The sequence below is a fragment of the Panthera pardus genome, unplaced genomic scaffold, assembly GCF_024362965.1.
Source record: "Panthera pardus isolate Hobbes unplaced genomic scaffold, ASM2436296v1 HiC_scaffold_2, whole genome shotgun sequence".
Classification (NCBI taxonomy): domain Eukaryota; kingdom Metazoa; phylum Chordata; class Mammalia; order Carnivora; family Felidae; genus Panthera; species Panthera pardus.
In genome coordinates, this window is record NW_026526765.1 from 131,715,623 (window position 1) to 131,741,252 (window position 25,630).

General features: G+C 39.1%; 1 long non-coding RNA gene across 1 annotated transcript in view; it reads right to left on the reverse strand.

Annotated features, from left to right (window-relative positions):
- LOC109250911 (uncharacterized) overlaps positions 1–25,630 on the reverse strand; it is a 74,675-nt gene that overhangs the window by 41,155 nt on the left and 7,890 nt on the right. The window contains exon 2 of the long non-coding RNA XR_002073247.2: positions 16,445–16,548. This is a non-coding gene — a long non-coding RNA (uncharacterized LOC109250911). The remainder of the gene's footprint in view (positions 1–16,444; positions 16,549–25,630) is intronic.

Consider the following 25,630-nt stretch of genomic DNA (forward strand, 5'->3'; position numbering starts at 1 on the left):
GTAATATAGTCTGCAATGTCACCTTTGTATTTCTATCCAATGTTGTATTGTTACATTTAACTAGGTTTTAAAATTGAGGCTCTTGGGAACACCTGGGTGGCTCAGTCGGTTGAGTGTCTGACTTCGGCTCAGGTCATCATCTCAGAGTTCATGGGTTTGAGCCCTGCGTCGGGCTCTGTGCTGACAGCTCTGAGCCTGGAGCCTGCTGCGGATTCTGTGTCTCCCTCTCTCTCTGCCTCTCCCCTGCTTGTGCACGCTCTTACGTGTGTGCTCTCTCTGTCTCAAAAATAAACATTAAAAAAATAAATAAAATTGAAGCTCTTGAATAGTCTTTAAAAAGAACTATGACCCATTTAAGAACGAAGGTTTCTTGGATCTAAGGTTAAACTATAAAATGGTAGGAGACCTGAAGACAATAGTAAAACTGTGCTGGCAATAGTCCATAAAAAACATGTAGTCAAATGCTGTTCACCTTTCAAGGTGAAGTGTTCTATTGAAAATACAGAATTAATTCCTTCATGGTGGCAAAAAGTTATCATAGATTCAGGAATCATATAGGGAACAATACAGACCCCATCTTTGATAATGGGCATGAAGTACAAATTTGAATAAAGAAAGAAAGGAACAAGGTTAATAATGAAATGGGTAAACTGATTAGCAATGCCTATGGCAAAGAAGTATAGGGATCACCAGGTGTTTTATTTCTTGGTGAAGTTAGTTGCCTTGGAACTAACTATGGATCTCTTCAAGAAAAGTAAGAAACAGTTACAGGATATTGTTCTATTCAAGTTCAAGAGAACTACAAGTAGTTTTGATTTGCATTTCCTTAATGACTAACAATGTTGAGCATCTTTTCCTGACCTCATTAGTCATTTGTATATCTTATCTGGAAAACTATTTAAATTATTTGCCCATTTTTGCATTAATTGCCCTTTTATTGTTAAATTATAAGATTTTGTTACATTTTCAGAAAAATAACAAAAGTTGATGAGGCTCTGAAGAAATTGGAACCTTCATACCTTGCGGATGGGAGAGAAAAATGGTGCTTCCTCTGTGTAAAGAATTTTGGCCATTCCTCAAAATGTTAAACATCGAGGTATAGGACCCAGCAATTCCTCTTAGGTACCTATCCAAAAGGACTAAAAACACATGCTCACACAAGAATTTGTACACTAATCATGTTTATATAAAAACTTGTTCATAGCCACAGTATTCACAATAGCCAAAAAAGTGGAAATAACCCAAATGCCCCTTAATGGATTAATGGGTAAACAAAATATGTTATGTTCACACAGTGAACATATTGAAAAATAAAAAAGAATAAAGTACTGAGAGATAAACCTCAAAAACATTATGCTAAGTGAAAGTAGACAGACACAAATGGTCACATATGATATGATTTCATTCATATGAAATTCCTTTTAAAATAGGCAAAGACAGAGAGAAATCAGATGAGTAGTTGTGAGCAAATGAGGGGATTTGGGAGCGGCTGCTGACAAGTAGGAGATATTCTGGGACACCTGGGTGGCTCACTCAGTTAAGCATCTGACTTCAGCTCAGGTCATGATCTCATGGTTTGTGGGTTTGAGCCCCACGTCAGGCTCTGTGCTGACAGCTCAGAGCCTGGAGCCTGCTTCCGACTCTGTGTCTCTCTCTCTCTGCCTCTCCCTTGTTCATGCTCTGTCTCTCTCTCTCAAAAATAAACAAACATTAAAAAAATTGAAAAAACAAAGCAAAACAGGTAGGAGGTATTCTGCAGGATGGTGATAGATATGTTCTGGAATTTGGTGATGATTGCACAATGTTGTAAATATCCTAAAACCAATGACTTCCACACTTAAAAATGGTATATTTAATATGAATACTATCTCAACAAACAAACAAGAGATTGGTACCTAGTTGGCACCTAATTGTTTAGGGGTTCATTTATAGATTCAGTAGTACAGTTGTGCAACTCAGAGTGAACTTAGCATACCTCTTAGAGGCTGCAATACCAGGAGCACAGCCCGTGAGTGGTTTCAGTTCAAGAGAGACATTCCTGTTAGAGCCAGCTACTGAATGCAGAAATTAGTTCTAAAGGGAGGACTTCATTTCTGACACTGTTATGTTAATTGAGAACTGAGGTACGATTCTGCCAGACCAAAAAAGGAAGGAAGGAAGGAAGGAAGGAAGGAAGGAAGGAAGGAACAAAAGGGGGAAAAAACCCTTTTCTGCAAACTAGCCATTGTTTCTCTTTCAGAGAAGGGACTCAGTGGGAAGATTATTCTTATTACTCAGTTTTTTTTTTATTTTTTATTATTTTTTAAATGTTTATTTATTTATTTTGAGAGAGAGAGAGAGAGAGACAGAGAGAGAGACAGAGAGACAGAGACAGTCCAAGTGGGGCAAAGAGAGAGAATCCCAAGCAGGCTTCATGCTGACAGTACAGAGCCCGATGCCACACTTGATCTCACAAACCGTGAGATCATGACTTGAGCCAAAATCAAGAGTCAGACACTTAACCAACTGAGCCACCCAGGTGCCTCACTTAGTTTTTTTTAAAAGGTAAAATTTTTCTGAACTTTGTTTTGATTCATAAAGTCCAATTTTCTGTTAAAATTTTTGTTTTATATAAAATTCTGCTGCCAAGATTTCCTGGCAACTGTTATTTTTTATGTATGTATGTATGTGTGTGTGTTAGGATAGCATTACCCTCACTAAATGCTGAAGAATGCACACCAGTTATTTGAAAAGTGTGCATATTTGAGAGTGGGGACGATTCTGTGGTCAGGTCCTTTGGGGACACTGCATACTCTAATACCTTCTTAGAGAAGCCACAAAATTCTTAATATCATATGAAGACTTTGAGAAGTCTTGTAAAACCCAAACCCAAGACAAGACAAAAACAAGCCTTTCCAAATTTGTTTAACCCTGCATCCCAAGTTTCTTTGCCATATTGCTATTTCAAGGACTACTATTAAAATCTTATCAATGTTACTTTGAATACAGTTTGATAAACAACTTGGTTAGAACCTGGTTTTGCTCTACTTCTAATTCAGAGATAAACCTGTCATTTTGTTTGGACATTTTAAAAATGCATGCTGTTTATTGTTTTTTGTTGTTTTTTTTTTTAATGCCCTATGTTTGGTGCAACTCAGGTTCACAAATGGATGTTTATTATCTCTTTAAAAAACCTACATGCTCTACTGGTCCCTGGGCAGTAGTGTGGTCTTTGTATATAAAGAACAGTACTATATTCAGAGTAAGTGTGCCAGATCAGTGAGGTGTGGTATTAAAACGAATGAGGTTTTATTTAAGAATATATTCAGTAAGAGGCACCTGGGTGGCTCAATCAGTTAAGCATCTGGCTTTTGATCTCAGCTCAGGTCATGATCTCAAAGTCATGAGATTGAGCCCTACATTGGGCTCTGCTCTGACAGTGTGTAGCCTGTTTGGGATTCTCTCTTTCCCTCGCTCTCTGTCCCTTCCCTGCTCTCTCTCTCTCTCCCTCTCTCAAAATAAATAAACTTAAAAAAAAATTCTGTAAAGGTAAAATGCTTTTTCAGTTCACCTTACAATGTTAGTATTGATTTTTTTTAATTCTAATACTTTGGAAAAAGTGCCCTATGCGAGAATGTAATCCTCATATAGCCCATAACATTTGTGGATTTTTCGCTCACAATGTATACATTTTGGAAGATTTTAAAATTAATGGTTATGCCCTATTAATGACACTGAAATTCTAATTTTGTGAGAAGTGGTGTTCATTAATTTTTAGAAAATATTTTAACCCTAACTTGAACAGAGAATTTTTTAGGACAAAGCTTCCTGGCTCAGGTTAGTAAAGTTTGTTCCTCACTGTCAATATTGAGAACATACCAAGTGTGGAAAACAGACTACCAAATTCCAGCTTGCAATTATCACAAAAACATAATCTAATTTTTAGGCCTTGAAAAATACTACTAAGATTTCTACTCTAATCACTGGTTCCCCCCGCCCCCCCCCCCCCCACACACACACACAAATTGGCGAGACTGCTCAACTCCAGCTATTAACATTATACTTTCAGCAAATAACGTTTAATATATGGTATACCCACCCTCAAGGATCTGATGGTCTAGTGGAAAGAAACAGACCAGTGAAGCTCTAATGATGGAACAGTATGTTCGATGCTGTCACAGATTATGCACATCTAAAGCAGACCAAGTTTAGAAAGGCTTCCTGGAACGAGTGACATATGAATAGAGTTTTAAAGAATGAGCAGGACTTAAAAAAAAAAAAAAAAGAATGATAAGCAAGAGAACTTTCAGGCAGGGGGAATATTAGAAATCAGAGTGAAAAAGAAAAATACAAAATGCCTTTGGTCAATTAGTAGTTCTCTGTGGCTGTATACATACCCTGAAGGGTGCACACCTGGATGGATGTGCAAAATGATCAAAAGCTCCATCAGTAGTGGGAAGGCTATGCACTGTTTGGAGTGGAGGGTGTAGAGAGTCCAGAAGAAAGAAGAACAATTAAAGGCTATGAAAATAATCTAAGAAAGAAAAAGTCCAAGTGAATTAAGGAGCAGAGAGAATGGAGAAGATAAAAAGCTTATTAAGGAGACAATATCCCCAGAAGGGGCACCTGGGTGGCTCAGTCATTTGAGTGTCTGACTCTTGATTTCAGTTCTGGTCATGATCACGGGGTTGTGGGATCAAGCCCCACATTGGGACATAGATATCCTCTCTCTCTCTCTCTTTCTCTCTCTCTCTCTCCCTCTCCCTCTGTTTCTCTCCCTGGCTCACGCTCTCTCTCTTAAAAAGAAATATGTATCTACTCCTGAAGCCATTATTATGCTATATGTTAACTAACATGGATTTAAATAAAATTGAAAAATAAATAAAAATAAATAAATCTAGCATCAAATAAATAAACAAATAAAACTGAAAGCCTGTTATGAAATAAAAATACAAAGTACCTAGGCTACCTATCAGGCTTCTAGTTTGGGTCGGTGTTGTTCCCCAAGACAAAGAACAGGGAGAGAAGCAGGTCTGGAGGACAGAATCACTTCATTATTGACACATAGTATAAGGGGCCTATGAACAAGACATCCTGGTCAAGTAATGTGAAGAAACAAGAATTATGATACACTGGGAAATAGGTCACGAGTGGGGTGGTGGACACTGCAGACTGGCTTGTCATTATTTCCAGGTCCCCTCTTGAATACATTCCTCGAATGCAGAGGCTGAAAACTTCAGGCTGCATTTCCCTCCTCTCTCGCAGGGAGGGTATCAGATCAGGATTTGGTTTTGCCAATTAGATGCACTCACATGAGCCTTGGATTCAAAATCGACTAAGAGAAGGACAAGCTGGGCTTGAGACTTGTTGTGATGGTCCAGGACTTGGCAGAGGTGAAATGGTTCTAGACAAAGAGAGGCGACAGCCACTTCTGATTCTATAGCTTGTGATCACAGCAGAGGTGGTAGGCCCTCGAACAGCCCGAGTCTTATGTATTGCTTTGATATGTTTTCCCTAGAAATTTAGCCTATTCTATTTCTTCAGTTGTCCTAAACATTCTGGAAGAATGGTCAACATTTCCCTTTTATGTTAAACCAGATACTGCCTATTTCTGAAACAATGCACTTCTGAGTAACAGGGATGTGTGTAGCTCATGGAACTCTCAAGGAAATGGGAATCTGGGACAAATAATCTACCTGGAAAGAACTGCATGAACATCAAATTATAGGAAACTGGTCCATGGAAACCATGGGAAAACAATTAATTTTCACATATGGTCATTTGATGGGAAATGAGGCTAACTCTTTGTTAGACCTAGCAGCTATTACAATGAACCACTAGAGCATGAAGAGCACAATCTCACTGCCTCTAACTGTACTAGACAAAAAAAGAAAATAACCAACTCATAGTTTGATGTTCTCAGTACAAGGCACAGTCAGAGGTTGAGAGCACTGCGATTTTCCTGAAACAATCTTTTATCGCTGGCTACAGATGCTGGTGTAGCTGAACATCAGAAACATCTTAGTATCATGAAACATTAAAATACAGTGTAGAACAATGATGCTGAATGAAGAGGAGGGAATTGGGGATGATTACAAGGAATGTGAGATTTAGGCCTCAGAACTCCCCTTTGACATGCACATCCAGCTACCTTGGAATTCAGCAGCTCATCCCTCCAGGGGAGAATAGTTAGCCCAACACAAATTTGCTCCGAAACACAAAATTGTCTGTTGGAAGGGATTAGAGAGTTCCTGAGGCAACCAGAACATGAGAAACAAGATCACAAAGAGACCTGAATTCTGCTGTTCCCCTCAAGGTATTTGACAATTCTTGTAGGGGGAACTGGGGAGGCAGGCAGGGAAACTAAGGGGGGCACCACAGAGAAGAAAGAGAGGTGCCCACAAAGTGTTGGCCACCTGCGCAGATCCAGAGAGACAGACACCTAGATGTGGGGTGGCCAAGATGCAGAAGAGAAGCAAGGCACGGAGATGAGAGCCCTACCCAGCAAGGTGTCTCTCCTCGAAGCATCTGCACAGAGACGAAGAAGCCACACTGGAAAGCCTCTGCAAAGGAAAATAGAACTTGGGGGATTCTCACAGTGTTGAGAACACAAAAATTAAGGTAAATGCCCACCCAGGAGGCACTACAGAGTTTTACCTTGATTCCGGACTAAATCTTAACCCCCATAGGTAACAACCACTTTACTGTACTGAGATGATTAGGATCAATCACCCAGTCAACATATATTCCTATCTAAATAGAGAACACGGATCTGAACATGAAAATAACCTCCAGAAGTTAAACAATAAAAACAACAATGCAAACAAATATTTGATTAGATGCTGCATAAATAAGACTAGCATAGGGACTCTACATATTGAAAAGATGCATAACTTTATTAAATATCATGGAAGTGCAAATTTAAATCACAAGAAGATACTGTGCACACTCACTAGGATGGCTAAATTTTTTTTTTTCCAGGAAACTAACTTTTATTTATTTATTTATTTTGTTACCCATCAGCATTTTATTTTTATTATTTTTTTTAATATATGAAATTTCTTGTCGGATTGGTTTCCATACAGCACCCAGTGCTCATCCCAAAAGATGCCCTCCTCACTACCCATTACCCACCCTCCCCACTCTCCCATCCCCCATCAACCCTCAGTTTGTTCTCAGTTTTTAAGAGTCTCTTATGCTTTGGCTCTCTCCCACTCTAACCTTTTTTTTTCTTCCCCTCCCCCATGGGTTTCTGTTAAGTTTCTCAGGATCCACATAAGAGTGAAAACATATGGTATCTGTCTTTCTCTGTATGGCTTATTTCTCTTAGCATAACACTCTCCAGTTCCATCCACGTTGCTACAAATGGCCATATTTCATTCTTTCTCATTGCCACGTAGTATTCCATTGTGTATATAAACCACAGTTTCTTTATCCACTCATCAGTTGATGGACATTCAGGCTTTTTCCACAATTTGGCTATTGTTGAGAGTGCTGTTATAAACATTGGGGTACAAGTGCCCCTAGGCATCAGTACTCCTGTATCCCTTGGGTAAATTCCTAGCAGTGCTACTGCTGGGTCATAGGGTAGGTCTATTTTTAATTTTTTGAGGAACCTCCACACTGTTTTCCAGAGTGGCTGCACCAGTTTGCATTCCCACCAACAGTGCAAGAGGGTTCCCGTTTCTCCACATAGGATGGCTAAAATTAAAAAGGCAGGCAACGCTAAGTATTAGCAAGAATGGGATGCAACGGGAATTTTCACACATTGCATGGAAAATTGCATATTGGTATAAAAAGCATACTCTGTAACCAAGTGATTTCATTTTCCAGTATATATCCAAGAATAAGCTGCACATATATTAACTGAAACACATAAGCAGATAGTATTCAAAAAGCATTTTTAGTTATAGTAATTTTGGAAATAATCCAAAAATCTTCAAATAGGTTGGCTAAATAAATTGCAGCATATTTATAAGATAAAATACCGTTGTGTATTGCTTCTCATGTGGGAGCCATCTTGGCGGTTTCTGGAAAACATTTCTGAGTGTCACAGCGGAAGTACTAATGGCATTAAAAAAATTTTTTTAATTAACCAATTTTAAGTTTTTCTTTAAATTTTAGTTAGTTAACATATAGTATAATACTCGTGTCAGGAAGTAGAATTTAGTGAGTCATCCCTTACGTTTAACACCCGGTAGCGCTAACAGCATTTCGTGGGTAGAATCCAGGGACGCTGCTGAACATCTTACATTACACAGCGCGGCCCCGTGACAAAGAATTATCTGCTCCAAAAGGTCCGTGGGGCCAAAGATGGGAACCCTTAGATGTTAGTTTTCCATAACATCACAAATACCACAAACTATCACAAACGACCACAACACGAGTGGCTTAAAACAACACAAATGTATTCTCTTACAGTTTTGTAGGCCAGACGTCCACTGCAGGCTACCCTGGGCTGCAATCGCAGGGTTGACAGGCCTGTACTCTTTTCTGGAGGCTCCAAGGGAAGAACCTGTTTCCTCGACTTTTCTAGCTTCTAGAAGACACTCAGTTTTCATTACTGTATTTTATACTTTTTAAATTTTGTGGCTCCTAGACCACTTCCTTCATCTTCAAACCTAGCAAATCCGGCTAAGCCCTTCCCACAAAGCTGTCTCTGACCCACGGTTCCTCCTCTTCCACTTTTAAGGACCCTCATGATTACCTTGAGCCCACCTGGAGAATCAGAATAATCCCCCTATATAAAGGCCAGCTGATTAGCAACCTATTTCCGTCTGCGAATCAATATTCCTTTGCCTTGTGCTGTAACTCAGTCACAGGTTCTAGGTGTTAGCATGTTGACATCTCTGGGAGACACAATTGTGCCTACCTTACCCCTCTAGAAAGCAACGAAAAAGACTGCACCACGACTGCACAGAGCAGAACTCCTGGATCTCACAAACATGATGGTGAATGGTTGACACAAAAGAGTATTTACATTATGGTTCCGTTTGTATAGAGTTCAAAAACAGGCCAAACTAAGCATATTCTTAGTTTGATGGGGATTGAATCATGATTTTCTGATCCCGCAGGGAGCGTCCTGAGCATAACACAGGTGGTAGAGCCAGCACTTTAGTAAAAGCTTTCTAGTTACCAAACAGCTTCTTGATGCTACACTTGACCAGTCAGAACTGGGATAGCAGCTTTCTGTTAGCATATTCTGAGGGTGGCTTTGGGGCTTTTCTAGAAGTTCACCCTCACCTCCATTTCTTCAGCCCTCCCAAACATCCTGGAAGTGATTTAATCCTCTAAAATAAATCCCTTTCTGCTTAAAGTAGCTTGAATGGATTAGACGCTCTGTAACTGAAAATTCACCATTATGAGGCATTAACAATAGCTGAATAAAAGCTCTTTGTCGGTCAGCTTGAAGTATGAAGCATTGCGGTAATACTTTATAAATATTATCCCATTTAATCCTGACAATTATTAGGTATTATTATCATCTATCTTAAGTGATACAATTAAGAATCAAAGAGAGGAAGTTACTTATCCACAGCGAATTATGGTGGTGTTAAGAAACAAATTCAAACCTGTGGGGGTCAGGCAATTCTTGCACTTTGCTGCTCAGTTTCATCGGCCTTTCAGACTGGAAACATAAGGTCTTCCAATAAAGACTCAAATAGCTCAAAGGAGCATGGAGACCTTGATTCCCAGCTCCCCCCATTGACGAGCTACGATGGTGTACCACTCATAACACTTGATGTAAACAATAGATTCTGTTCTGACTAGTTGAATCAGAAAAGTGATGTATGAAGAATAACAGATGGTTAATGAATTCACCGGGATACTTTGGGGGCAAAAAGAGACTCAAAACTAAGCTTTTGCTGGTAATACTGCAAAACATGACATGGGAATGGACTGTGGAGGAAACTGTGCCCAGTGCCTCTGCTGGGTGCCAAAGAGCAGACGTTCAGCGTGACTGCACAGCCGCCAGGGCTAATTGTGCTTGTGCGCCCAGCAAGCCCAGCACTGCCACCTGTGGGAAGCCAGTGCTGTCCCTGCTCCTACATCCTGCATCCACTTGTTCCCCCTCGTTTCTGACTAGAAGGCTCAGCAGGTGTGTCTGACTGTGGTGCTCTGGTCACCTGCCTTCACATTCTCTGCAAAGGAAGCTAACAATTTGCTTCTGATTTTCACGTTGTAAATGTCATACCGTAGACATTTCCCCCCGAACAGAAAAGCCCTACAAAGATGGTGGGGAACGAAGAACGTGATAGATGTCTATCACATACAAGGTTTAAGTTTAGTACCTACTGTATTTTGTACCGACATACTCAAAGAGTGAAGAGTTTACTAGTCCTGTTTCGCATCGGTAATTAGAGCTGGATGGCATTTACTGATAACATTTTGAGAACCTGTCATTGGCTCTGCTCTGTGGAAAACGAGCTGCTAGTTTAAAAGAAAAATGTTTCTTTAATGAAAAATTATGGTAGACAGTGTTCACTTCACCAATTAGCCATCTCACAAATGAATAAAACAAATGGTCATTAGCATGCTGCTGATTTCTCAGTTGTGCATAATTCTGTTATAGTTTTGAGCCTATAGAGGCTTCCTTGTGTTTGTAATGGAATTTTTTTATACACAGATGTTAGAGTACTGTCATGAAAATAATTGAAGAATTATGAATTGGACGTATAAATTTTAATCACCAGCACTTTTAATTAGGCTCATTTTATTTTTCTTCTGAACATATGATTTTCCATGATGATTTCACTTCACTAATTCTTTATAGACCTTTAAAAGATCACTGTTAATAACTACAGTGTATATTTAGGATTTCAAAGTTCCACTCTCTAGATATATATAAACAGATGAACTGAGCACATCTTTACATCAGTCAAATTTCAGTTCCTTTCTCAGAGCTCCCACAGTTGGTGACTCTCCCCTGCTTTCCCAATTTCACTGGCTTCAAATAAATGCGGTCAATACACAACCCCTCATCAGGGAGAAACTTGGAAAACATATTTTTCTGTGGGTTAAAAATGATTTATTTTCATCCATATTTTTCAGGAATTTTTTTATATGTTAGTCTCTGGCCTAAGTGGTAACAATTTAGCTGTCATGGGCTTATTAACATGAGCATTTTAAGACTTGTTTCAAATGGGATGGTTGCTAGCTCTTTATTTCCTTTTTTAAGAATGGTAAGCTGGGGTACCTGCGTGGCTCAGTCAGTTAAACGTCCAACTCTTGATTTCTGCTCAGGTGATGATCTCATGGTTCATGTGTTCAAGCCCCACATCTGCCTGTGCACTGTATCAGCACAGAACCTCCTTGGAATTCTCTCTCCCTCTCTCTCTGCCCCTAACCCACTCTTCCTCTCTCCCTCAAAATAAATAAATCATTAAAAAAAAATAAAAAAGAATAGTAAGCCTGCTTTATATTAAAAAATAGTAAAAGAGTTAATTAATTAATGTAAACAAACAAGTATGACCTTTCTTGGATTTGTCTGATAGGAAGCAGATGCTAAAAATATAGAGATGGGTGTTAAATGGACCAGTTGGCACAAGGTACTAACATTTACACAAGGAAGACAGACATAGGGAAATAACTATATAAATAGACCAATAAGCCACTTTGTTGGGTAGATTAATATTCCCTGTAACAAAATCCTGACCCATTTTATGTTCCTTCCTCCCCAGTTATCCTATCACTTCCCTCCTTCCCTTTTTTAAAATGCTTTTTATTTATTTATTTTTGAGAGAGAGAGAGAGAGAGAGAGAGAGAGAGAGAGAGAACAAACAGGGGAAGGGCAGCGAGAGGGGGACAGAGGATCTGAAGTAGGCTCCACACTGACAGCAGGGAAATCATGACCAGAGCCAAAGTTGGATGGTCAGCGGAATGAGCCACCCAGGTGCCCCTCTCTTTCTCTTTTAAGTAAATTGTTTTGAAAGTTGCTCTGGCAAATTTTCCATCTTCTGCTTCATCTAAAACCATTTATGTGTGAATTCTGCCAACCTGTTCCCCGACAAGGTCACTGAAACTTCTCTCACCAAAGTCACCATACTCCTCTTCTTACTTGGTCCTGTGGCAGGATTTGCCAGATGTCCTGCCGACTGCTCTGTTCTTATGGAAACACTTGACCCTTCCTTTCTGTGGCACTTCACTGCCCTCAATTCCTTCCTGTGTTTACACATTTCATTTGGGCCTTTTTGCAAACTCTTCTATTTGTGTCTATCTTTTCAGGTTGCTCTTTCTTGGGAATTGGTCCTAATTGTCCTTTTATTGTGTATATTCCCTGGGACATTTCAACCATACTTACTGCTTAAATGATCATTTACACATTAAAAACTCAAAGCTCCAACACATCACTCATCATCCATTTCCTGAAACCCACACTCACTATCCAATTGCTATAGAGCATGATATCTGGACTTAGAGCACCCTGGCATAGCACTTTCCCCAAATGTTCACAAGTGAGCTCATGTTTCAAAACAGTGATTTTAAAACATTTTGCTTTCAGTCTTAACAGCTATTGAGCCCTGCAGAGCTTTTCCATTTGTGCATTATATCTACAAAATTTTGCCACAGAGCCTTTGAAAACTTTAAAATTTATTTATTTATTTGGGGCGCCTGGTTGGCTCAGTCGGGTGTGTCTCCGATTTTGGCTCAGGTCATGATCTCCAGTTTGTGAGTTCCAGCCCCGCATCAGGCTCTGTACTAACAGCTTAGAACTGGGAGCTTCGGACTCTCTGTCTCTCTGTCTCTCTGTCTCTCTCTCTCTACTTGTCCCTCCCCTACTTGTGCTCTCTCTCTCTCTCAAAAGTAAATAAACATTAAAATTTTTTAAATAAAAAAATAAAATGTATTTATTTATTAAAAAGTAAACCGATTACACATTAACCCATATAACATTTGTATGAAAAAAACTGTATGTGGAAAGCAAAAAGTTTAGTGAGAAAAGTAGCATTGTTTTTAATTTTTTGCAACTCTCTATAATATATGGTCAAACATAAAATAGGTTGATTCTCATATCTGCTTCTATATTCATTCTGGAAAATTCAGTGGTGCACTACCAAGAGTAAATGAGAATTAAAAAAGCAAATGACATGAAAATATTAATATAAAATTGACTTTTACCTCACTGACCCCCTGAAATAGTTTGAGAGAGCTTTAGGGATGCCCTAATGACATTTGAGAACCACTGATACGAAGTATTACTAGAACCAGTGAGGGAATGGCTGAGCTGACCCACATTAAGGATCTCAGCTAGATAGGTGTAACAGAGGATCAAAATAAATACATAGTGCTGGTAAAAGTGGGGTTGAAAAGGGTGAGCATGGGCCCAAATTGGGAAAGGAAGGATAAAAGTCAGAGAGAAACTGTCTGACCAAACCAGATTGTGGATTAAGTATACATACGAGAGGGTTCTGAGGGCCCACCTAAGATGGAAGGCCCATGACTTAATGATGTCTATGAAGGTACTGATGAGATGGAGGGAAAATGACACAGCTAGGATAATAACCAAGACATAAGAGCCTAATTTGAGTTAAGGGGACAAGACATATTGTGGACAACAGAAAGAAGAGTCAAGAGCATGGAATAAAGATAAAAGTACAGGAACGCTGATTGGGCAAGGAAGCTACCTTTCAGAAAAAGGGTAGGCATCCCAGTGTTCAATTTTGATTACAATCAGCAGGGGCCCAGCATCTTAAATATGATGCATCACATGAAACACCAAGACAGAAAGATCTCAAGAGTTGGGTACCACAATGCAAAAAGCTTTCAACCAGGAAGATGGTGCAATTTGGGTTAGTAATCTAATGGATATAGAAACAATGGATGGCTCCAGTTCAGGATTTTCTGTGGGTCTTTTTTCCTGATGTGTCCAGCTAGATGACCACAAAAGAAAGGTTTCCAGTTGTTCCAGCTGTTCTAAATCGCCCCAAGAGTAGAACCACCACCAACGGCCAATCAGATTATGCATTTACACAAAGCTCCAGGCCATCAGGCCAGGAGCAGCTGAAGCTCTGTCCTTGCTCTGCTTGCCAAGTTATAGACCTGACTGGTGGTCATCGTTCAGACAGTGGCTTTTCTAACACCATCCCAGAAGGGGGGTGTTTTTCTAATTTGCAGCAACATGTCACAGGGGCAAGCTGTGGCCTTGCATGAGAGAAATGTTTTCAAAACTGAACAGCATGATGGTGCTTCAGTGGCCAAATGACATCTTTTCTCCCGGTAAGAAGAAAAGCCCTAAAACAAAGTTACCACGGCAAGAAAATCTAGTTCTTGTGTTAACAAACACACAAAGAGTTGGTGTTTGTGAAAGCAAAGCATTAGCTATAATCTTTAACTGTTATCTTGTAATTTGTCATTTATATCTAGCTACACACATAAAAGAGATCACCTAATTAGAACTTTAGCAGAACCGGCACCTTTGGGGGACTTTGAAGGGATAGTTGAGCACTAAGACAGCCAGGAAATCTTGATGACCAGCCCCCTTCATCATTGTCTAATGTTTCTATTTACAAATCCCTTGAGCTCATCCAGGATAAGTGAAGGCCCAGTTTCAGAAACCAGAGTGTGTAGAATCTATGCCCTGGAAACAATTTACACAAGGCTATGACTGTGGCAGCTGAGGTATATGGTCGTACTGAGAATACTTAGCATCATTTGAGTAATCTGATTTCTTTCCCAGAATTATCACACAAATCAATAAGAATGCTTAAGCATCTTGCATGTGTAGGGGATATTCTTTTAAGTCTGTACATATGTATAGCTTTCCCAGCCTCCCTTCTTGGGTAGTGGAGCGGGGATTACTCCTTTCCTAAACTGTATAATTTGGGAGGAATTGCGGGGCCCAGTCTATTCCTCACGATCACAAAGGTGGGTGCATGACCCATGCCAGAAAATCAGACTTTCTACTCTTGGAGTTCAGTTATTACACAGAAACACCCAGAGGCAGAAGGAAATTGGAGAGGTTTGTCTGATTCCTGAGTCTTTGCTATTAAAATACCTGAAACTATTCTGTTTAGTCTGCTTTAAGGTTTAGTTTTCCTATTTGTCCTTTGATTTTGTAAGCTACATACTTTTCTTCAACCACATTCTTTTCTCCTCCTTAAGTGAAGCATGATTGTTTTCTGTTGATTACAAGCAAAGAAATGTAACAAAATTAGATAGAAAAATCGGGTTCTAGCAAAATACTCTCAGGAAAATGTGATTTGGATTTGGTTTTTGGATGAGATGCAGTAAATGTAGCAAGATTTCTGGATGAGGAGAGAGCCGCTCATGGCCAATCACAGCAATCAGGATGAATCAGTCTATTCGGACTAGTGACCTGGACCACGTGCCCACTGAGAATGGCACTCTGGGATCAGGTGTTCGTCTGCAAAGCTAATTGAAATGTGATAGAGAATGCCAGACAGTGTGGTGGAATATTTGGTCCTGATGGACAAAGCTAGAGAAAACAAACTCATAATGTACAATACTCAGTGAAAACATAGGATGAGACCACTAACCTCCTATGACAGTGCTAAAAAAAATTATTATTGACTCCAGCAGTAGGTTAGAGATCACTGAAAATGAAAATGAAAGAATGATTTTTTTTGAGTTGCTGAATTATAGAAGCCTATGGATTAATAACCTTGTCAGAGTTTTTCAGGTGAAAGTCAGAGCTTTGATCAAATAAGAGTGAGATTTGGATAACTGAAACAATGAAATCAGCGATGGTTTTGAAGGCCTTGAAAGCCCTGGACCACTAAATGCATCTGAAATGATTTTTTTTTCAAGTTTATTTATTTATTTTGAGAGAAAGGGACAGAAAGAGAGAGGGGAAAGAAAATCCCAAACAGTCTCCTCCATGTCAACGCAGAGCTTGACAGCCCATCACAGGCTTGATCGCATGAACCATGAGATCATGACCTGAACCAAAATCAAGAGTTAGGCTTAACGGACTGAGCCACCCAGGTGCCCCTCTGAAATGATTTTCACTGCTACTCTCTTGGATGAATAAAATGTGCCTCCCTGAAGAAGAAAAGCTAAAGCTTCTACTAGTGCCTTATTCTAAGTAAGCAGGATTTTAAAAATCTCAACTTTGCTTAGGTGATAAAATGAAAAATAAGACAAAAAATTATTACAAGAATTCATAAATGTAAAGTGCCTGGGGAAATGAATATTTTGCTTAACCAAGGATGATGAAAATAAATTTTTGGATTAGGCTAAATTTTTTATGAGAGAACTTTTGAGAGTTTCTATATCAACCATGGGAGCTCCATTTAGACGTAAACATTTTCCAGGTTCATTAAGACAACTTAGAGTGAACACAGACCATAAGTAGCAAAGGAGAACAGAAACATCTTGACATAATTTGGAAGACAGACTTGAAAGAGTTTGGGACACAAAAGTTCTAGATTGAAAATCCCATGCTTTCAAAACAAAAACAAAAACAAAAACAAAAACAAAAACAAAAACAAAAACACAACTCTACCTCATTCCAGGGCTTTCACACTTGAGACGAAGAACAGATTGATGAGAGAGGGATGAGAATCTTTAAAAACAATTTTGATGGATGTTCATTCCAGGTCAGGAATTCTAGTGGAAAAGATGGCAATTGAAATGGACAAAATGGGTGACTCAGTAGGTTAAGCATCAGACTCTTGATTTTGGCTCAGGTCATGATCTCACTGCTCTTGAAATCAAGATCTGCATCTACTTCCAGCATGGAGCCTGCTTGCGATTCTCTCTCCGCCTTCTCTGCCCCTCCCCCACTCATGCTCACATGCTCTCTCTCTCTCTCAAAATACAAAAATAAACTTGAAAAAAAAGAAATGGACAAAATTGGACTCGATGATTTTAGCAAAAATGGGAAGACCCTGGAGGGCAGTGCCTATATAGTGGCAAATGGAGAAGAATGGGAAGAGATGGCGTCTCAGGGAATGATTGACACTCAGAATTCTCTAGAAGGGTTACATAATTATAGAGGCCCACCAAAATAAAATATTCAGAAAGTAATTTAGGCTTTACTTAAATTGTAAAAACCCCAAATTCTAGGTCTGGTAAACAGAGGCCTGATTTGAGTCTTAACAGTAGGAAGTCCCAACCACTACCTAGGTCTCGTGCCTGAGTTATATTAAGAGTCAGAAGGCTTTGGATAAAGAAGTAGTCATGTACCATTAAGGAGGTGTTAAGAATTCATCAAATTAACACTTAAGTGGAGCACAGGATACAGATGGTAGGTTGTGGTGGTTCAGCAACAAACCTCAAGAGACAATGAAATACCAATGTTGATTACTCATAGATACTGGGGGAAGTACCCCAGCATACCTTGGGGCCATCACATGGGGAAGTCAAGGCAGAGTGCAGACAGAGAGCCCGGACCTGGGCACATGCCTTTATTAAGGTATATGGGTGGAGTACTTTGGAATTCCCAGGTTCAGTCCAGATTGGTCAATTCAAACTGAAAGAGGAGGGTTTTGGGAATCTCCATGGTCAGGTCTTACCTAAGGGGCATACCATGGGCGGGCCCTGGGAGGCAGGGGAGGCTGTTGATCACAAGAGCTATTGGAAACATCAGATCAGGAACTTGCACTTGCTGGTGATTCTGTGGGCTATTATCTAGAGCATGTGCCTGCAAGCACATAGGGGTGGTGGTGGTGTGCTTGTGTCAGTTTAAGATCACTTCAGGTTGCTTGGCCAAACAAAAGGGATGCCAAGGCAGCAATACCATGGGGGAGATTGGCTGAACTCATGACAGAGAGACACTGTGGTAACGCACAGGTGTGTACCTCCATCTACTTTTTCCTAAAGAAACTTGAGTAAGGAAGGACTGGTAGCTGAGAGATGACATTACTTTCTGGAGGTCTAGGGTCCCAGTTCAGCCAGATAGACCAACAGGCATTACCTGGCATGAAAATGTGCCTAAGCTAAGTTTGTTTCATGGTACATGAAGGGGATCTTCAGTATTATTTGTGGTTATTTCCCAAGTCCCTTATTGTATAGTTGGAATACATATCTCAAGCAACTGCAAGAATTCTTTAGCCATAAAATAAGTCCTTTGGTCTCTTTTGTTCTCCCAAACTAGCAAATTCAAACTGAAATAATTTCACTGGGGGAAATGCAACATTGGTATCTACAGTCTGATCACATCCTCATTAAATTCCACAGATGGGGAGTTAGAAATACTGAAAAGTCTTGGGGAATGGCAAAGGGTTATTATAAACCTAATCAGATGATGACGTGAATTGCTGTTTGTGTTTCAGATGTGGTTTTCTTACTGAGGCAAATTAATGCAACTCCCGGCACATGGTAGGAAACTATGTCAGCTGAATATATTTGTCTATTTTTATAAATAGCATAACAATTTTGCTTTAACCTAGCAGCACAGCGCTACACCCTTACCATCTAGACTCAGATTTATTTACTCTTATAACAAATCCTACTTTCTACTTTGGACTGAGATTTGTCACGGCAGTATACCACAGGCCTTCACAGTGTGGTTTACATATTGATAACATCATGCCTGTATGCCTCGGAGAATAGGAAATAACAGGGACCCTAGATGTCTTGGTGTTATTTCTGATGGTGAAACCTTTGGTCAGATTTCCCTATTTAAATCCAAAATCACACATAAAATTAAAGACCTCTCTCTCTCTCTCCCCACCTCACTTCCCTCCAGGAAAAAGAAAGGATATAATACTAGCAAATAGCAAATGTAAGTGAGTAAAATACAGCATTTCAGAAAAATTAATTTACTATGTTGTAGCAAATGGAATGTGTGACGTTTTCTGCATTCTTCTAAGAAATACATGTCTTAAATAATGACATTTTATATCAATGACACTTATAAAGGACAGGAAGGACCTGCACAATGAGCCTTCCTTATATGAAACAGTGAAGATTTGGTAGAACTCACCTGTGAAACCATCTGGGCCTGGTGCCACATGTATTTCTTTAGGGAATTAACCATTCAGCCTGTTTTCAAATTTATTCACATAATTCTACAAAATAGAATCTTAGTATTAAAAAAAACCCCTTCTATTTCAAATATTATTGCTTATCTTACCACTATTTTGTGTGTCTGTGCTTTTGCCTTTTTTCCCTTGATCAAGTTAGCTATATTTTTTTGTTAGTTTGAGCTATTTTGCTGATCTTTTCCAAAACAAAGTATTTTCATTTATTAAGTTTTCTAGTTTTTCTATCCTCTAACTCATTAATTTGTGTCCCCTATCCGGTACTTGTTTTTCTTTTAGTTCTATCTTTTGCCAGGTACCAATAATATCCCATTAAAAAAAGAAAATTTGGCAATATGAAGAGCTCAGAATTATTGTCTTCCTGCCAAGAGATGGTAAAGATAATTAGAACAAAATGTTTTCTTATTAAAGTCTTGTGTATTGTGCCTAATAAAGTATTATCTGATTCATTAAACATTTATATTACCAAAAATATTTTGATATTTATAAATATATTATATATAATTTATAATTATATATTATATATAATTATATTATATAATATAATATAATATATAGTTACATAATATATAACTAATAAAAGAAATACGTCAGAAAAGGAAATGGTTTTGCCTGAAAGGCATATTTATCACAATATTTTAAAAAGCTTTACTTGCCAGGGCTCCTGGGTGGCTCAGTCAGTTAAGCGACTAACTTCGGCTCAGGTTATGATCTCACAGTTCATGAGTTTGAGCTCTGAGTCAGACTCAGTGCTGACAGCTCAGAGCCTGGAGCTTGTTTCAGATTCTGTGTCTTTCTCTCTCTGCCCCTCCCCACTTGTGGGCTCTCCATCTCTCTCTCTCAAAAAATAAACTTTAAAAAAATAAATAACTTTATTTATCAAAAGAATGTTGAGGAAAATATATCTCACTGTTTTATATTTTATTCTTATCAGAACATTCAATTTATGAAGCTTATTAAAATGCAGATTTTAAGGCAGTCTATGGGTCTTATTTCGTTGGAAAAGAGTGGGAAATTACATGAAAAATACTGAAGTGATGGGAAAAGAAGCATGTTTACTCTCAGGCTGATAAACTAAACAATAGAAAATGAAAACATTACTCTTTTTTTTCTGTTGTCTTTTTCTGAATGTAAAATGAGTTCTCTCTTTCATCTCTCTGAATCTTCATAATACTCAGCACATTATTAGAGTCATGGATTGTTAGTGGACGTGTGTGTGTGTGTGTGTGTGTGTGTGTGTGTGTGTTTTACTTTGGTTTTTCAATCTAGGCTGTAATTCTAAAAGGACAATGGCCAGCATTCTCTTTGGGCTCACCTGAACTCCAAGCTAAGTACCAGGCATACTGTGGCTAATGAACACAGAATATATTTCATTCACCTAAAAGAAAATCTTTTAGTTATCCACTTTATCATGTTCATCCTGTGTTCCTAAATTAAAAAGTAAAAGCCTATCATCAAATTCCATATAAAGTAAATTCTGGGTAAATTACACCGGTTGCTAAGGCTGTAACCAGTGAGAAAGACTTGTGGCTATGCGATGCTTTTCCATGGTGATGCAGGGACAGGCAGATACTGGAAAACAACATCCTACTCAGGGAAAAGAAAAAAGGACAGAGATGTGTTGGCCCAGAAGTAGGTGAACACTAAAGACTGAATGAAGATAAAATTCCTCACCTATTTCATTTATCTATCTATCTATCTATATTTTTTTTTTTGTGGTGGGATTTAATTTTTTTTATTTTGAGAATGAGAGTGTGTGTGTGTGTGTGTGTGTGTGTGTGTGTGTGTGCATGGGGGAGGGGCAGAGAAAGAGAGGGAGAGAGAAAGAACCTCAAGAAGGCTCCACATGACCTGAGCCGAAACCAAGAGTCAGATGCTCAACTGTCTGAGCCACCTAGGTGCCCCGGGAATTTTTTTTTCAAAATTTTATTTAAATTCTACAAGAGTAGAATTCAGTAATTCATCACTTACATATAACACCCAGTGCTCATCATAACAATTGCCCTCTTTACTACCCATCACTCATCTAGCCCATCCCCCACCTACCTCCGTTCAATAAACCTTCAGTTTGTTCTTTATCTTTAAAAGTCTCTTCTGGTTTGTTTCCCTCTCTCTCTTTCTCTCTCTCTTTTTCCCCCTTCCCATATGCTCATATGTTTTGTTTCTTAAATTCCACATCTGAGTGAAATCATATGATATTTGTCTTTCTCTATTTCTTTAATTTTTTAAATATGGGATTTCTTATGGTTAACAGTGTACTGATGATAAAAATTTCAACATAAGTAAACTGATACAGTAATTCTAGCCTTCATGCACCTGAGTATTCCAAAATGGCCTGAGATTCTACATTGTCAATTTAGTCACTTAAAGAACTTGCCTTTTTCTATTCCCAACAGAATTTTTTTTTTCATATTCTTATTTTCTTCCCAGTAGATGACTGAGCCCAGAGCTGGAGATAATAATGGTCAACTTCTCTATCTCAAAGAATTTATAATAAGGCAGTGGTTAACTTCCCATCTCGGGAGACTGTCCTCATAAGATAATTTCACATCGGAAAACCACAGAACTGAACATTAAGTTATGTTTAACATATTCATTAGGAGACACTGCATTACAAAAAAAGAAAAAAGCAATACACCCTTTAGAATGGATATTAAATGGAGATTACAGATTTTAGAAATGCTTAGACAATTGTTTTGAGCAACCAACAATTTCTACCAACACATATCCAACACAAGAGGGAGAGAGAAGAAATATTGTAATGATAACAGCATTTAAATGCACTCAGGAACAACTGAGGCAAAAAATAATTTAAAGAAATCATAAATCTAGAAATGCCCAGATTATTGTTTTTTTAATTATTAAAAAGTACTGTTTTCTGTCTATAAGATGCTTTGCTACATGTACTTTTCATTATTCCTCAACTTCAGATGGCTGAGACCCTCCAAAGCTAACCTGATCTTCTAATCTAGACAACAATGATGGGGTTTTTCTATCTATGAAAATACTCCTTCTTATTCAATGCTAGGGAGGGAATGGATGGCTTCAGTGTCCAGTGGGCTAATGGTAAGAGATGGTCATCCCGGGGCAATCAGACACTGATATTTTCTGCATTGCATATGAAGCATCCAGCTGAAAAAAAACAGAATTAATGCCTTACCTCCAGAAGATGAGGCTAAATTTAATCATTTCTGAGATCTTAATCTAAGGATTTTCACATTTTTTTTTGCTAGTATTGCCTAATGGATTTGTTAAGAATGCAGATTTCTAAAACCCATTCCCAGAGTCCATGATTCTAGAGCCCAAAACGCCATTTTTTTTTTAAAGAGCTTTCTATTTGGTTCTAACCTAAGCAGTCTATGTAGCACATTTTGATATTGGTTTAAACTACATTCTGGATACCTTATAACCTTAGATAATCAATTACTGTACTTTGATATTTCACACAAAATGTCACATCACATAATTTCTATATTATTTCTACTGCCATGGATGACAAGCTTTAGAAGCATCGTAGACATTGAGGACATGGAATCTGAAAGAGGTTCTCTGATATTTCATAAAGGTTTAAGAAACAGGTTAAGGTCAATTGATGGGACTGTTGTGTTTTGTTGATGTTACTAGCTCACTGGTATGTCTGGTGACTTCTTTTCCTCACTGTGGTTTTTCCTACAGTAAACACAGACAAAGAGATAAAGTCCTAGATAAGTTTGTCACCTTTAAATGTCTTCCTGTTTGCTGAGGCCACCCCTTATTTACATTCCAGCTTCATGCTGTAAGCGGTCTGACGTAACCATGAACAGAACTGCTGAAGACTTACGAGAAAATCCTGAGTTTTGTACCTTATTTTGTTGAACCTTATTCAAGTGCAAGGTTTTGGTCAGAATTTTGAACAAATACAGGCAGTCATGTTGTTTCCATCCTACATTTGGCTCATAGTTGGCTCATAAGACAACTCAAATGCTGGCTCCCTCAATTAGCTTTGTTAAAATTGGTTATGGCCACTGGCAATACCACCTTAGACTTAAGCAAGCAAGACCCTTGCTCTGGCTACTCCTCATGGGGTACCATGCTTTAGAGTTTCTTCCTCAAAAATTTATAACTCCCAGGGCACCTGGGTGGCTCAGTCGGTTAAGCGTCTGACTTCGGCTCAGGTCATGATCTCACAGTTCATGAGTTCGAGCCCCACTTCAGGCTCTGTGATGAGAGCTCGGAGCCTGGAGCCTGCTTCAGATTCTGTATCTCCCTCTCTCTCTGCTCTTCCCCTGCTCACATGCTATCTCTCTCTCAAAAATAAAGATTAAAAAAAATTTTTTTTTAATTTATGAGTCCCCTTCTGATACCTGAAACCAGACTGTGCCAGCAATGTCATCTAGGCTGAAGCTCTATGCCCAGCTGAGGACCTAGTGGATCCAAGTCCCCATTTTTTCCTTTGGGAGCCCTCTGACCCTATAGTCCTCCCAATCATGTGAGGTTGATTGGATGTGCCAAAAAGCTTGAGGATTCTGCCTATTGCATCATCCCGTGAGCCAGTGGCCAGGTCCCAGTACCAACTGGGCAGCTTGGTGAGCATATCACTCCTACTGCCAATATGGTAAGTGTTTTGTGAAATGGTGCAAATTCACACCTCCAGAATGATGCTGACATGCTGACTGTGGCTGACACTCATTCACACTGGGTGTGGGATAAGTGCATGGCTTTGGGATACTGAAGGCCCACTGCCAAATCATGGTCCATGTGTATGAGCCTATTGATTGGCACCTACCCATGTGCATTCCAACCATCATACAGGTACTTCTTTAATATACAGCAGGATATTGTGGTCATTCTTTACCCTGTGTAGAGGGGGCTCCACTGGCACCCAGGATGTTTGTACCAACTCTGCTTGCAAGCTCACCACCCTGAGTCCTTCTTGCAGGGCTACCCCTATCTCTTCAGAGGCCTTGAGGGCTTTCAGGACTGCTGTTAAAACACCATTGGTCCTTCTGATGAAAGTCTTCTCATGCTTCAGATCTAAGCAACTAAGAATTCCTAAACCATGGTGGTGACTGATATTCTGTTCACTCTATCCATGAATACCTCCCTTATCCTTCTCACTGGTGGCAACATGTGGAAGGGAGCAGTGTGGCCAATGATGAAAAAGGTTACATTTTAGGAAAGCTGTGATCGTGTGTGACCTAGAGTGACACAGAAGATATATTCTTCTATATTGTATGCAATAAAATTTGAAATGATGAACTTAACATGACCAGGAAATAAATTATTGGTCTCATTTCCCTGCATAATCTGGGTGCATATGCATTTGTGGTCATTATCAGTGAAGGTCAGTAACAGCCTTTGAGAGGATCATTGAAAGTCAGTGATCATGGGCCCTATTAAGGATGATACACTGTCATGAGTAATGATGGAACCAGCAGTAAATGAATGGTATGAGGGAATTACAGAGGCAAGGAAGTCTATGCTTCAATACAAAATACAAACACAAGTTCTGAAGAGCACAGCATTGTCTATAATAACACTGTTGCCACCTTTATTCTCACAGTGGGAGATATGAAATTAAGATGGTGCATGTGACAGTAAAGGTCACAACAAGTGGTTCTTCTACCCAAACAGAAAAAATGGTATCTGAACACCACAAAGAATATTTATGTGCACTGGCTGGACAATAAACTCATATGTAAGTGGGGCACCTGGGTGGCTCAGTTGATGAAGCGTCCAACTATTAATTTTAGCTCAGGTCATGATGTCACCATTTGTGACTTCGAGCCCCATGTTGAGCTCAGTGCTGACGGTGAGAAGCCTGTTTGGGATTCTCTCTCTCTCTGCCCCTCCCCCGTGCTCTCTCTTTCAAAATAAATAAACTTAAAAAAATAAATATGTAAGTACCTTTTTTCTTCTCATTAAATATTCATCAATAAGCCAATAAACCCTACCTGTTTCAATATATGTTACAAGAATGTCTTTAAATCAAATTGTTTCTATTGAAAAGCCCCATACAAATATGTGGCCAGGGCTCTCCACACCCAGGGGCAGCCCCAGCGATATGTATCAGTGACCAAGGACCTAGGATCCACTGTGTGCTAAGCACTCCAAGCCTGGGACATGTATTAACACTAATCTCTAATCCTCACATCCTCTCTGTTGGGTAAGTTTTTTTTTTTCTAATTAACATCTTAAAAAGAGAAACAATTGAAGCTAAGCAACTTGTCCAAGGCTATGAAGACAATACGAGTCAAGCGTGGATTTATTTCTACCCTGTTCAGCTCCCAAGACCAAGCTCTCTCCTATTAAATCATGAATATGAGCAATGGCAATGTAGAACTCTACAAAGCACATGTTTGGGAAGACATACATACATATACATAATTTTACTACTAGCAAAAATATCTTTTGGAATCACCTCATTTGAAATGCCTTAAAAGAGTGTTTAAACCATGAAAACCACAACAATGGATAACAACAATTATCTTTACATAGGGGCAGGGACAGTCATCATCGGCCCCAAACCTCTCTTGTATTCCCTGCTTCACTTGCCTGGCCCCACAGAGGAGGAAAAGTAGAGGATTATGGGAACACGTGAGAGGTCAGATGAATGTGGGCCTAGTACCCAGAGTACATTAAGGAGAGTAGCAGATTGAGGTTCATTTCTGTGCTCTCTGCTGGCAATGAGTACAGTCAATTGATAACACAGATATAATTGGCCG